The 15,244-nt window shown below is 42.2% G+C and overlaps 1 protein-coding gene across 5 annotated transcripts in view; it reads right to left on the bottom strand.

Annotated features, from left to right (window-relative positions):
* CDK8 (cyclin dependent kinase 8) overlaps positions 1 to 15,244 on the bottom strand; it is a 161,803-nt gene that overhangs the window by 35,351 nt on the left and 111,208 nt on the right. Inside the window, exon 1 of one of the 5 annotated variants that reach the window (XM_079773474.1) lies at positions 12,008 to 12,026. The exons of the other annotated variants lie outside the window; for them this stretch is intronic. The gene's annotated coding sequence lies outside the window, so the exon portion shown is untranslated. Of the gene's footprint in view, positions 1 to 12,007; positions 12,027 to 15,244 lie in introns of those variants that run through there. 5 annotated transcript variants of the gene reach the window in all.

Below are 15,244 nucleotides of genomic sequence, written 5' to 3'. Positions count from 1 at the left end.
ATAGGATAGTCAAGACATGGAAGCAACCTAAGTGCCCATTGATAAATGAGTGGATAAAAATGTTGTGGTACATATGTACAATGAAGTATTAATCAATATGAAATCTTACCATTTGCAACAGTATGGATGGGCCTAGAAAGTATTATGCTAAGTAAAATAAGTTAGTCAGAGAAAGACAAATACCATATAATTTCACTTATATATGGAACCTAAAAAACAAAATAAATGAACAAACAAAACTGAAACAGATTCATAGACACAGAAAACAGATTCATGGTTGTCAGAGGGGAGTAGAGTTGGGGGACTGGGTGAAAGTGGTGAAGGAACTAAGAAGTAATTGGTAATTACAAAACACTCATGGGGATATAAAGTACAACCTAGGGAATTTAGTCAGTAATCTGTATATATAAAAAGCCAGCGACCGGAACGCCGTAAGGACCTTAACAACCAGTGGCGGCCATCTTGATCTTAAACTCTTCAGCGAACTGGCTGAATTAGTGGGTGGGGCCGGCCGGCCAACCTCCCGCAGCCCCTCCCCGCCACCAAGCCCCACCCCAGATCGGCTCCCCGACCCTGATCAGGGGCAGGGCCCACCAGCCAACTGCCTGTGGGCCCAACCCTGATGGGCCTCCACCACCCCAATCGGCTTGCAGCCCTCCCCCCAGCCAGCTCCACACCTGATTGCCCCCCCACTCCTATCAAGGGCAGGGCCGGCCAGCCAACCTCCCACGGCCCCTCCTCCCAATAGGCCTGGCCCCAATCCGCCAGCTGGCCCAATGCCCACAGCCCCTCCCCAATCACCCCCTACCCCAATTGGGGGCGGGGCCCACTGGCCAATCGCCCGCAGCCCCTCCCCCTAGCCAGCCAGGCCCTGATTGGCCCCAATAGGGGCAGGCCAGCTGGCCAACCTCCCACTATCTCCTCCTCCCGACAGGCCTGGCCCCGATCCGCCGATTGGGGCCGGGCCGGCCGGACCCCACCCGTGCACGAATTCGTGCACTGGGCCTCTAGTATTATAATAACTATGTATGGGCCAGGTGAGTACTTTAAATATAGGGGGAAACACTTTGTAAAGTATATGATTGCCTAACCACTATGCTGTACAACTGGAACTACTACAAAATAATATTGAATGCAAACTGTAATTGAAAAGTAAAACTTTAAGTTCTTAAAAAAAAAAAAAGTACCTCTGCCTTTAAGTGAATTTAAATTAGTGTGGACATACTTTATAGTCATAAAGAGAATGTTTTTAAGTCTTGTTTTAATAACACTGTTTAACAAACAATGGGTCCGCCCCACTCCACCCCCGCCCCCAGTCCTGTTCTTTTCCATGGTAGCATTCCATATGCTCCTGGGCATGATATTCAGATTAGCAGACAAGTCAACACTAAATTTCTTTTGTACATGTAACCTAATGGAAATCTCACTAGAAAAAGGGAAAAAAACCCTAAAGATCATGAATAATGAATACTCTTATCAGCATTTGTTTCATTGCTTAATCAGTATTAAGGAAAGCTTCAAAAGACTTGATGGACAATTTTTGTTTTAGTACTTAAAGACACATTGAAATAATATTCTATTCTCCCAAAAAGTAAATTTCTTTTTTTCTTATCTATCAGTAGGAGAATTTGGTAGCAGTTTTTTTAACTTTACAGCCCAAACTTTCAATTCGTTGGTGATAATATATGAAACAATGAGTAATAACTGTAATTATGGTAAATGGTCTGTGATCTTTCATATGCTACCAAACATAATCACCTTGAAAGAACATGTAGAACCTTTGCTGGTGATATTTGATGAGGCATTTACTCCATCAAACTATATTTGTTGCTATGAAGATCAGAGGTCCAACATGACTTAAAAGTGTTATAACATCATGGCAACATTTTTAAGTATAGCTATACAAGGCACAGAAATGATTATAGAACACCGTTTATTGCCTGTTGAACAATGAAACGTATCAAATTTTTGAAGTATATTTGTTTGAAACTATGCTATTCCTTATCTTATTGTTTTATCCCCCCTCAAAAAAAAACCCCATGCTTATAATTAAAAAAACATGTCCTTGCTATGTAGTCTCATGGCATTTCTTGCTTTCTGTTGTTATGCTCAAAACAAACAGAAATTCATTGATATTTCTTAAAGCAAGGTTTTTGTACTACACACACAACCATTCTTATAGAGGCTTTCTATTCTCCAGAATTTTACATACTTAGCATACAGCAGGAATAACAAATTGTTTTTTTTAAGAAGCCAACTCTGATTTTAAAAAAGTAAGTACTACAGGGAATTCTTTTCTTGAGAAAGAACAGAAATTGGGCTGATCAGGCCACTGCCATCATCACTCAGAGGTATCTGATATAGGTGTAGAAGTAGAGAACGGTGTCTCATCTGTTAACTGCAACAACTCTATTCTAAGGATGAAAATGGGGTCCTCATATGTTCACTAATGTATTGAGGCAAAATTGGAGATTTTGAATCAATAGGAAAAGTTGATTCTTGATGATCTGTCTATGAAAAAAAGACAGCAATCCCTAAGTAACCAAGTTAGTGCTTTTATCCAAGATTTGTTCAAAATTAAACTTTCATGCAATTTTTATTAATACTTTTGATACTTTAAAAAACATAACACACTTTTCCTTTTATAATATAATAAATGGTCTTATAGGAAAGTTAATATTTTTCAATATTATTAATACAATTCAATATAACTTTAACCACAATTTTTTGGTATACTTTCTTTTGTTGATATGTATCTTTTTACAGTTTCTCATTTCTACTATTTTGTATCTGCCCTTTTCTTAACATGATAACATTATTTTAACTTGCTACAATTTTATGTGACTACACAATAATTTTTCTATGTGTCATAATTTGCTTAATTATTTTCTAGTTGTTAGGCATACAATTTTTTTCAATTTATCATTATTATCAACTAGAGGCCCGGTGCACGAAATTCGTGCACGGAGGGGGGTTGTCCCTCAGCCCAGCCTGTACCCTCTCCAATCTGGGACCCCTCAAGGGATGTCCGACTGCCCGTTTAGGCCCGATCCCAGGGATCGGGCCTAAACGGGCAGTCGGACATCCCTCTCACTATCCAGGACTGCTGGCTCCCAACTGCTTGCCTGCCTGCCTTCCTGATTGCCCCTAACCACTTCTGCCTGCCAGCCTGATCACCCCCTAACCACTCTGCTGCCAGCCTGTTTGCCCCCAACTTTCCTCCTCTGCTGGCCTGGTTACCCCTAACTGCCCTCTCCTGCAGGGTTGATCATCTCCAACTGCCCTCCCTTGCAGGCCTGGTCCTTCTCAACTGCCCTCCCTTGCAGGCCGGGTGCCTCCCAACTGCCCTCTCCTGCTGGCCATCTTGTGTCCACATGGGGACAGGATCTTTGACCACATGGGGGCAGCTATATTGTGTGTTGCAGTGATGATCAATCTGCATAGTACTCTTTTATTAGATAGGATAGAGGCCTGGTACAGGGGTGGGGGCCAGCTGGTTTGCCCTGAAGGGTGTCCCTGATCAGGGTGGGGTTTCCTTGGGGCGTGGGGCGGCCTGAGCAAGGGGCCTGTGGTGGTTTGCAGTCCGGCCACGCCCCCTGGCAATGCAAGCGGAGGCCCTGGTATCTGGAATTTATTTTCCTTCTACAATTGAAACTTTGTAGCCTGGAGCAGAGCCAAGCCTGGGGCTCCCTCCGAGGCCCGCAGCCATTTGTGTTGGGGTTATAATTGAAACTTTGTTGCCTTAAGCGGGTGGGCCCGGCCAGGGTGTTCGGAAAGCTTTGCTTCCCCTGTTGCCAGCGGCAACCCTGGCCTGCTCTCTCAAGCTCCATTTTGCCGCCATTTGTTTGAATTTGTTTACCTTCTATAATTGAAACTTTGTAGCTTGAGTGGAGGCTTAGGCCTGGCCAGGGCAGGCAGAAAGCTTGGCTTCCTCTGTTACCTAGGAAACCTTGCTCTCTGTGGCTGTAGCCATCTTTGTTTGGGTTAATTTGCATACTCACTCTGATTGGATGGTGGGCGTGGTTTGTGGGCGTGGCTTGTGGGTGTGTCAGAGGTATGGTCAATTTGCATATTTGTCTATTATTAGATAGGATAATGCTAAGATGGCTTTTTCAATTCTTTATAATCTCCTTTAAAATCTCCTTACTAAAAAGCCCTGACCAGGTGGCTAAGTTGGTTGGAGCATCATCCTGCATACCAAAAGGTTGCGGGTTTGATTCCTGATCAGAGCACATACCTAGGTTGTGGATTCGATTCCCGGTCAGGGTGAATAAGGAAGGCAACTGATCAGTGTTCTCTCTCTCCCTTCTTCTCTCTCTAAAATTCAATAACAAAAACACATCCTCGGGTGAGGATTAAAAACAAACAAAAAAATAATTTACTAAAGGTAGGATTGATGAATCATTAGGAATGAATAGTTTTAAGTTGTTGATAATTCTTACTTTCCAGGTTGTAATTTATGTCACAGCAGCTGGCGTTCATTCATTCAACATACTGAGAGCATATCATGTACTATCCTTGGCATATGAGATAGTGGTTAACAAAATAGACATGATCCCTGTCACACAGAAAAGCCAGATATTAGAAAAGGTAAGCAAATACATAAAATGTTATAAAGTATAATAAATGCTATAAAAGAAAAAAGTATTCCATTAGAGAGAATAATGGAGACCCTGCTTTGTATCTGGTGGTAAGGAAAGGAAAAGTGGGGGTACTACTTTGGAGAATGGTGAGGGACGCCCTTTCTGAGGAGATACTGGAGCTAAGACCTGAAGGGTAAGAAGGAAGTACCCAGAGGAAAGGATAACTTATGTAAGTGGGTGAGTTGAGAAAAACTTTTCAGACTGAAAGGAAAACAAGAAGGCTCTGAATGAAGTGGGAAACAGCTTGGTTTATTCAAGAAGTCATTTGTAGGCAGAATCTGATGTGCACGGGGTACACTGGCAGGAAATGTGGTTACTAAGGTGGGACCCAGATAATGCAGATCTACTTTGCATATAAAATGTTCTTTCTCTCTTGAAAATGAAATTTCAATAAAAACTTTTAAGCATGGAAGTGACAATTTGACAACAGCAACATGAATGCTAGTTATGTACCAGGTCCACTACATAGATTAATTAATTTCATCCTTACAGTAACTCTTCATGAGGTATTATTCCAATTTATAGATAAGATGACCAAAGATAGAAAGACCTCAGCTGAACTGAGTTATTCCACATTAACTACTTCATACTGGTTCATCATAGCAAAACCAGGGTTCAAATGCAGGCGGAGTCCATCCTCTTAACTCCTGCATTACACTGCCAGTGCAAAATTGATTACTATCACTTAGTAATAGGAAATAGTGCGCTGACCGGTGTTGCTCAGTTGTTTCAGCATTGACCAGCACAAAGAAGGGTCATGGGTTCGATTCCTGATCAAGGGCATGTACCTGGGTTCCGGGTCGGGCTCATGGCAACCAGTTGATGTGTCTCTCTCACATTGATTTCTCTCTCTCTCACCTTTTCTCCCTTCTATTCTCTAAAAAGCAATAGGAAAAAAAATATCCTCAGATGAGGATTAAAAAAAAAGAGGAAATGGCACCTCCTCAATATTATTGCATTACTTTGCTAATAAAATTGAACTTGTTAAAATATGTTTATAAACACAATGTATGTCTATACATATGTATATTGAATGAATTTATTGCTTATATCACTTGTGGTATAACTTTTAGTTAGTCTTGGTGTTTTTCTTAACTCCGTGGTCGGCAAACTGCGGCTCGCGAGCCACATGTGGCTCTTTGGCCCCTTGAGTGTGGCTCTTCCACAAAATACCACGGCCTGGGAGAGTCTATTTTGAAGAAGTGGCATTAGAATAAGTTTAAGTTTAAAAAATTTGGCTCTCAAAAGAAATTTCAATCGTTGTACTGTTGATATTTGGCTCTGTTGACGAATGAGTTTGCCGACCACTGTCTTAACTTATATAGATCTGTTATTATTTCCTTTTCTAATCCAGATTTTCTGTTGTTTTTTTAAATTTGCTTTTCAAACAATTGGTTTAAAGCTATATCTTTTTGCCTACTTGTATGATTGCAAAGAATTCTAACATTGGGATGTGTCTAGCAATTTGCCATGAATGTATACATTTAACTCGAGTATTTTGTAGTTTCAAACTCTGTATCTTAAATGGCTAATTTTCAATTGATGCTGTCAAACAGTTAAGAAAATATAATTCTGCTTTTATTTCTAGTTCATTTTACTGTGTTCTGAGACATTAATGTAGGATTGTGCATTTATGAATACTTACTATGTATATCTTTGTCTTCTAGCATACACTCAATTTTTCTAAAAAAGCAATTCCATAAATTTTGCACATTCTTTATTTTTAAAAATGTGTCATAAATTGATGGAAAAATGTCAAGGTACATAAATACATATTTCTATTTCTTTTTGTACAATTGCCAAACTGAACACAACCATAAGTTCTTTGTTGTATTTTCATTTTGCTGATATAAAATGTTTCAGTCTTTTGAAATAAAATATACTTTTTCCAATACTATAACTTTTTTTTCCCTATATTTAAACAGACATAGACTTTAGACCAACAGTTCTCAAATTTTCTCTTCCCTAAAGCATTTGAGAAATATAACAGACATCTTCAGAAGATTACAATAGGTAAGAGCTAATAAAGAGGCTGAAAAATAATCAGGAATATCATCAGCTGTTACTTGTGGATCCTTCACCTTCATTTCCTCATTTATAAAATACTACAGGCCCGGTGCACAAAATTCGTGCGGGGGGGGGGGGGGGGACCCTCAGCCTGACCTACACCCTCTCCAATCCAGGAGCCCTCGGGGGATGTCCAACTGCCAGTTTAGGCCCGATCCTGCATTGGACATCCCTCTCACAATCCGAGACCTCTGGCTCCTAACCGCTCACCTGCCTGCCTGCCCTGACCACTCTGCCTGCCTGCCTGATCCCGCTAACTGCCCTCCCCTGCCGGCCTGGTTGCCCCTATTAACGTTTTTTTAAATCTTATCCCCTTCACACATAATTGTATTTGACTTCCTTATTGGCTTCTCCCTCTCACACAATTTTTCTCTCCTTTATTTAACACTTTTTCCTACTGACTCATCATTTATAAACTTTTCTTTCCTCCTTATTTCCTACTTCTGTTCCATCATCCTTCTTCCCAACTTTCTCCTACCCGCCCCCCCACATTCCTTCTTTCCTTTATCTTTACCCCTGCCCTACCTCCCCTTTTCCTTCCTTCCCACCTTAATTTTTTTCTTCACTTCCTCCCTCGGACCTGCCTTGCTCCCTTCCCCATTTCTTCCTTCTTCCCATTCTCCTTTTAAGCTCTACCGGCTCCCCTTTAAAACTTTTCTTCCCTCCCTCTTTCTCTCTCATCCTACCTTTCCCATACATTCTTCTCTACTTACTTCCACTGTTTTAATATCTACCTGCCTAATTATTCACTATCATTTACCTTTTTTCTTTTCTGACTCCTACTTTAAAAATCTGTCCCCAGTACACAACTGTACTTGATTTTCATTATAGCTCCTACAGTTCACTCACACATCCTCTTTCCTTCTTTAACTCTGCTCTCTACTGACTCTTTATAAAGCTCTTCCCTCCCTCCCTCCCTTCTTAAAGCTTCTGTTCGGGGGCGGGGGGGGGGGGGGATGCTAACATCCAGCCCAGGGCTCAGCCCCGGCCAGGTGTTCACCGCCCCCCGCTTCCCCAGCCTCCCCGCCGCTGTCCTGCTCCCATTCCCTGCCCGGGACGCCTGGACCAGCAAGGGTGGCTGAGGCCCGCGTGGCCCGGGCATTGCTGCTGCCGCCGCGAAGCAGGCATGCCTCCGCCCAGAAGGCTCGGACTGTCCACCACTCCGTCCCGGACCCATGGGCGCCTCTATTTCTCTATTATTAGTATAGATGGATAGAAATGACAACTTAGTATTGTTGCTAAGATTATATGTGACAAATGCACATGAAAGGCTTAATATAATGCCTGGTATATAAACAGTCATAAAATTTTATAATGATAATTATAAAGGCAGATAAAATTATAATCTTTTAACAGTGATTCACTATTGCAGTGATTCTTTAAAAAAACCTCCTGGAGGAGAGGATACCTATGCATGATTGGACAATGTGCCCATAATGACTTTTCTATACCACCTGATAAGATGATCCCAGTTGCTCTTGATCATTTTCTAGCTTTTAGTCATTTATGTCTTTTACAGATTTAAAAAGTTTATCATTAGCAACTATTTTTCAAAAATTAAATAAAAATATATATTCTTGTCAAAAATGAAAATATAGAAAAGTATAAAGAAAGTGAAATTTACCTGAAATCTCATCTTATAGGGCTAGGTCATTATAAATATTTTGGGGGACATAATTCCAGCTTTCTCTAAATCTATATTATTTACATTTATTATACATCTTTTATAAAGGCCCTTTTGATTCCTATATTTGTTCCTTCAACAGTAAACAAATAATAAATGCATAGTAACCACTGCACTTATCCTATTTTACGTAACCTCCCCTATCACAGTTATTTAGGTTATATTTGGAACAAAAGAGTTCCAGAACATTGTTAAATAACAGGAGTGATGGGAAGGTTAAAATGATAATAGCTGTACACAGTCATGTACTGCTTAACAAGGATATGTTCTGAGAAATGCATCACCAGGCAATTTTGCCATTGTGTGAACATCATAAAATGCTCTTACACAAACGTGGTTGGTACAGCCTACTATATGCGGTATTGTCTACTGCTCTTAGACTACACACCTAGACAGCATATTACTCTGCTGAATACTGTAGGCAATCCTACATAATAAAAGGCTAATACGCAAATAGACCGGATGGCGGAATAACCGAACAATCAGTCGCTATGACGTGTGCTGACAACCAGGGGATGTGTGCGGAACATGGTGGACGTTAGCTGTGATGGGATGATGGAGCAGGTGAGCGGGGGCGCCAGACCAAGGGGAGGCGCTGGCCGCTGTCATCAGGCGAGCTGCTGGTGGTTACTGAAAATTCTTTGCTCCTGCGTGCCGCAGTCCTACCGGGTGCTCACACCTGCTGCCGGCGCCAGACCCCCTCGCACCCACTGTCTGTGCTGGCCCTGCTCGCACCCACAGCCGTCGCTAGCACTCGCTGCCAGTGCCTGGTGCCGGTCCTGATCACTCCGCATCATCAATGGGTGCGAGCAGCAGCTGCAGGCCCTGATGGCCCCTGAGGGCTTCTCCACCTCCCTGTGCTCCTGAGTGGCGATTGGGGCAGCAGCTGCCACTCGCACCCACTGGTGGTGCTGGCCCAAATAGCTCCGCGCGGTCAGCGGGGGCGAGTGGGGCTGGTGCCGTCAGCATGTGGGAGCAGTGGTGGCAGACGGAATCAGGGGCCATGGAGGGGCCGGGCAGGGACGCAGAGGATGGGCTGAGACCTGCCTCTCTGCCTACTACAGCCTCATGGCCCACAGTTCCTTTCAAGGTGCACGAATTTGTGCACTGGGCCCTTAGTTATAACATAATGGTAAGAATTTATGTACCTAAATATCTAAACATAAAAAAAGGTACAGTCAAAATATACTATAAAAGATAAAAATTGGCACACCTGTAAAGGGTCCTGTTTTTCATCTCCATTATAATCTTACTAGAGGCTCGTTGCATGAAATTCGTGCACGGGGGTGGGGGGGTGCCCCTCAGCCCAACCTGCACCCTCTCCAATCTGGGACCCCTTAGGGGATGTCCGATTGGGCCTAAACAGGCAGTCGGACATCCCTTTCACAATCTGGGACTGCTGGCTCCCAACTGCACGCCTGCCTGCCTGATTGCCCCCTAACTACTCCCCTGCCAGCCTGATCGACGCCTAACTGCTCCCTTGCCGGCCTGATCGTCCCCAACTGCCCTCCCCTGACAACCCGGTCACCCCCAAATGCCCTCCCCTGCATATTCCTTCTTTATTAGATAGGGTTTTTTCTTTAACATATTGGACAGCCCTAACTGGTTTGGCTCAGTGGATGGAGCGTCGGCCTGCAGACTCAAGGGTCCCAGGTTCGATTCCGGTCAAGGCCATGTACCTTGGTTGGGGGCACATACCCAGTGGGGAGTGTGCAGGAGGCAGCTGATCAATATTTCTCTCTCATAGATGTTTCTAGCTCTCTATCCCTTTCCCTTCCTCTCTGTAAAAAAAAAAAAAAAAAAAAAAAAATCAATAAAATATATTAAAAAAAAAAAGAAACATTTAAGATTCCTCCATATCTGCCTGGCTGGTGTGACTCAGTGGTTGAGACCGCAGGCTGCCGCCGATGGGCGGGGATCGCGCCGTGGGGGTGCGCGCCCCTCCCAAGCTGAGACCCCAGCCCAGGCTTCCACGGCTGGGAGCGGATTGTGCCATGGGGAGTGAATTTGTTTTTGTTTTTTATAAGGGGTCAGGAGGGCCTCTGGGCAGCATTCTGCCAGGCTGCTTACTCTGCTGGCTCTCAGTGGCAGCCCTCCCTGAGACTGGGGGACTCCGGCGGGGCTGAGTAGACTGGGCGCCGCCATCTTGTGGCTATGGGTGCCACCATTTTTGTCGTGGAGTGACGGTTAATTTGCATATTACTCTTTTATTAGATAGGACTAGTGGCCCAGTGCATGAAATTTGTGCATATTAAAAGAGAATTAATTAGAGAAGGTATTTTAATATTGCTATTTGCCCTTTCTCTATAATACAAGTGTTAGAGATAAAAGAAAATTAGTAAAATGTATATGACAATCTCTCTCCAGTCAGAATCTGGGGCACACCGCGGAACCTAGAGTCAAGTCCCTGCCCACCGTGTGTGCCTCGAAATCGAGCGAGACCCAGACCTGGCCGACCCCACCCTTGTCAAGCCCCGCAGAGTGGAGGGGGCACAGCTTCAGGTCCCCCGTCAAGCCCCTCTGGGCGGGGGGAGGGGGGGGCGTAGCCTCAGGTCCCCCGGCCCAGCTTCAGGTCGCTCAGCCCCAGTGCCGGGGCGGAGGGCATGGCCTCAGGTCCCCTAGCCCCAGCACAAGGGCGCGATGACCATTTGCATATTAGTTCTTTATTATATAGGATGGGACCACCAACACATGTGGTCCATCATTAAACAAAACGCCATTATGTGGGTACATAATTATATATACTTTCCATGCTTGGAAGTTTCCTTCTTTCCTTAATTTTATTAAGAATTTCAATCAGAAATGAAAATTAAATTCTGTCAAATACTGAAATTGAATTTTGCAGAAGTTTTACAGTTACAACTACTGACATAATCATAGTGTTATTCTCTTACCACTACTGATATGGTAAATTCTGTTAACACATTGCCAGATATTGAATCCTCCTCACATGCTTGAAATGAGCTTCAGTTACTTATAGCATAGTATTCTTTTAATGTTCAACTGGATCTATTTGCTAACATCTTGTTTAAGATATATGCATACATATTTATATGTGACACTGGTCCAGGATTATATGCATTATCTTTATCAGGTTTGTGTCAATGTAATTCTTTCTTACTACAAAGCTATTAAAGAAACACTAGTTTGCACTAACTACTCTAGAACAGTTTATATAATGTAGGATTATTTGTTACTTGAGGATTGAAGCAACAGTGAAACCATTTGCATATGTTACATTTTTCAGAGGTAGCCTTGCAACAAATGTCTTTATTTCTTCTATAGTTATTGGTCTACTTACTTTTTCTACCTCTTCTAGGATCAATTAGAGTAACTTGTATTTTATTTCTAAATGCTTATTTAATTTAGGGCATTGCAGAACATCTGAATAGTTCAATAACCACTAAAGAAAATTAAATGGTAGTAAAAAATCATCCATCCCCACTTCAATACACCTGAATCAGAGTTGTATAGATGAGCTTTACCAACCTTTCAAGAATAATTACTATATTATACAAACTATTATACAGATTAAAATCATTTTCTGAAGTTAATACAATCATAACCAAACAGAACCAAGACAGTACACAAACAGATTATTAACCAATCTCACCTGTGACTATAGATGGAATAAAATATTAGCAAAGGGAATCCAATAGTGACTGAAAAGAAAAAAAAAAATCAAGATCAAGCATGCTAATCCCATTAATGCAAGATGGTTCAACATTAAAAACAAAATAAGATTCTAACATGGCAGCTGGCAGGACTGGAGTGAGAGAGTGTAAGTGACTGAGGGAGTGAAGGGCGAGTGTGTGGACAGGTGTGACTGTGTGAGGGACAGTCTGATCACACAGAAGTCTCAGGGTGAGCGGCTCAGGCTCTCATGGCCAAAGAGCACTGCTACCGCCATGGGCGCTCCCCTGGTGAGCACAGCTCTGGCTCAGAAACCACGTCATCTTGAAGGGTTTACAAGGTCCTCCTAAGAGGAGGCTGCAGGGAGCAGCAGCAGCGAGGCACCCAGCCTCACCACCACTCAGACTAGACGTGGCCCGGGCCTGAACCACAGGCACCCCGCCTAGAACCCTGCACATGCTCCCCAAGGACACAATCCAGACCCCGGATGCACCCACTGCAGACACAGCCCGGACCACACAGCTAAGTGAACGCCAGTGGGACCCAAGCACCTGCAGCTGACACCTGTAGGACCAGCTCTGTGGGGGAAGGGAGAATAGCTCAAAACAGGGACAATCAAGGTGTGAACCTCAATACAGACCCAGCCTCTGGTCTAGAGTCCCTGACCTTTGGATAACCAGGAGCTTCAATCTCTCAGACCTCAATCGGGTTGCCCAGGGCCAGCAAGGGACAGTGACTCACATTAACTTGCACTAGAGAAGCTCCCAGGAGGCCCAGGATAGACACACCAAGGGACCAGATTCAACATCAGAGCAAAATCCAGAGAGCTCCACAAATGGCAGACCTAAAGGTTTTGGAGTGTGTGAGTGTGTGTGTGTGTGTGTGTGTGTGTGTGTGTGTGTGTATTTTCCTTTTTTCTCTTTTTTTCTTGCATATCTCTAATTTCTCTTTCCTTTGATTCTATTCTACTTTAGTCTAGACTTATTATTAATTTTTCTTATTTTGTTTGCTTTTTTGCTTTTTTCTCATTTTATCTGTATTACTTTTCCTATCTATATCTTAATATAGCCACTTATTACTGCTTTTGCTATTTAACCTTTTGCACTCTGATGTCGAGTGTGACTCAACACGGTTAGCATCGGTAGCCCATCCCTTCCCTCCCTCCATCCCTCTTCCTTTATTTGGGCTTTTCTTACATTAAATAAATAAGTTTGTATGAAAAGAAATTCCAGTTTTTTATTCTACTACCGCGCTTTGTAAAATCTGGGGTATTTAAAAAATTAAATCCCGAGTAGAATAAAGGAATCGAGAAAAAAGCGAGTGCAAAGGGTTAAAAATGTTTTATTTATTTTAGAGAAAGAGGAGGGAGAGGGACAGATAGACAGTATCATCAATGAGAGAGAAACATCGATTGGCTGCCTCCTGCATGACCCCCACTAGGGAATCAAGCCCACAATCCGGGCATGTGCCCTGACTGGGAATTGAACTGATAACCTCTTGGTTCACAGGTCGACATTCAACTAGTGAGCGACACTAGCCAGGTTATTTCAACATTTTAAATTCATTATTATTATTTTGTTTGTTTTCTGTTAACTACTTTTTTCCTCCTATACTAGTTCTTTAAGTTTCCTCCTTGCTTCCATATAGCTATTGTTTTGTCTTCTTTTTTATATCCCCTCTAAGTCTTTGGTCATGTATCTTTTAGTATTCTTTTTATTTATTTATTTTTTGCTTTGATCTTTTTTTTTTTTCCTTCATAGTCATTCCTGTTGTTGTTGCATTGAGTAGCTTGATTTTTGTGGTGCTTTGGTTTGGCCCTGTTGTGTCTTATTCTGTTCTGTCAGCATCTGTATAATGGCTGGCACGCTGACAATGGAGTTGAACCTTTCTGGCAGCAAGCTGGAGGGTACATCAACAATCAAGTCCCAATTACAACAGGAGAGCCCAAATAATGCACACAAGGGGCATTCCTAGAGCACCCAGCTCAGGTGAACAAAGAGACTGCACACTGGAGCCTTCTACCTAAGTCCCTCCCACAAAGAATGGGAAGCATAACAGTTCTATCTAATACATAGAAGCAAATACAAAGAGACAACTAAAATGGGGAGACAAAGAAACAACCCCCAAATGAGGGAAAAGAAGGAATCTCCAGAAAAAGAATTAAATGTAATGGAGGCAAGCAACCTATCAGACATAGAGTTCAAAGCAATGGTTATAAAGATGATTAAGGAACTTAGTGCAAATTATAACAGCATGAAAAAGAAAATAGAGGCCATGAACAAGAACCAGACAGAAATGAAGAATGATATATCTGACATCAAGAACACACTGGAAAAGTAGACTGGATGAAGCAGAGGATTAAAGCAGCAATTTGGAAGACAAGGTAGAAATAAATATCCAATTAGAGCAGCAAATAGAAAAAAAATTAAAAAGCAGGAAGATAGCCTAAGGGAGCTCTGGGACACCATGAAATGTAATAACATCCTCATTATAGGAATACCAGAAGGGGAAGAGGGTGAGCAAAGAACAAAGAACCTGTTTAAAGAAATGACAGAAAACTTCCCCAAACTAGTGAAGGAAATGTCACACAAGTTCAGGAGGCACAGAGAGTCCCAATCAAGATAAACCCAAAGAGACCCACACCTAGACACATCATAATTAAAATGGCAAATGTTAAAGGCAAAGAAAGAATCTTAAAAGCAGCAAGAGAAAGACAGAAAATTACCTACAAAGGAGCTCCCATTAGGATGTTAGCAGATTTCTCAATAGAAACACTTCAGGCCAGAAGTAAGTCTCATGAAGTATTGAAAGTAATAAAAACCAAGGTCTTAATCGAAGACTACTGTATCCAGCAAGGCTATCATTTAAAATTGAAGGTGAAATAAAAAGCTTTCTTAAAAAAAAAAAAAAGGTTAAAGGAGTACATTACCACCAAATCAGCAATGCAAGAAATGTTAAAGGGACTGCTTTAAGAAGAAGAAGAAAAGAAGAGAGGATAATAGGCATAGAGAAAATTAAAATGGCAATAAATAAATATGTATCAATAATAACCTTAAATGTAAGTTGATTAAATGCTGCAAAGGACATGGGGTGAATGAATGGATAAGAAACATGAATCATATATATGCTGTCTACAAGAGACCCACCTCAGAACATAGATATAGACAGATTGAGAGTGAAGGCATGGAAAAATATATTCCATGCAAATGGAAAGGAA

The sequence above is a fragment of the Cnephaeus nilssonii genome (assembly GCF_951640355.1).
Source record: "Cnephaeus nilssonii genome assembly, chromosome: 6".
Taxonomy (NCBI): domain Eukaryota; kingdom Metazoa; phylum Chordata; class Mammalia; order Chiroptera; family Vespertilionidae; genus Cnephaeus; species Cnephaeus nilssonii.
This window is presented reverse-complemented; position numbering and strand designations above follow the sequence as displayed.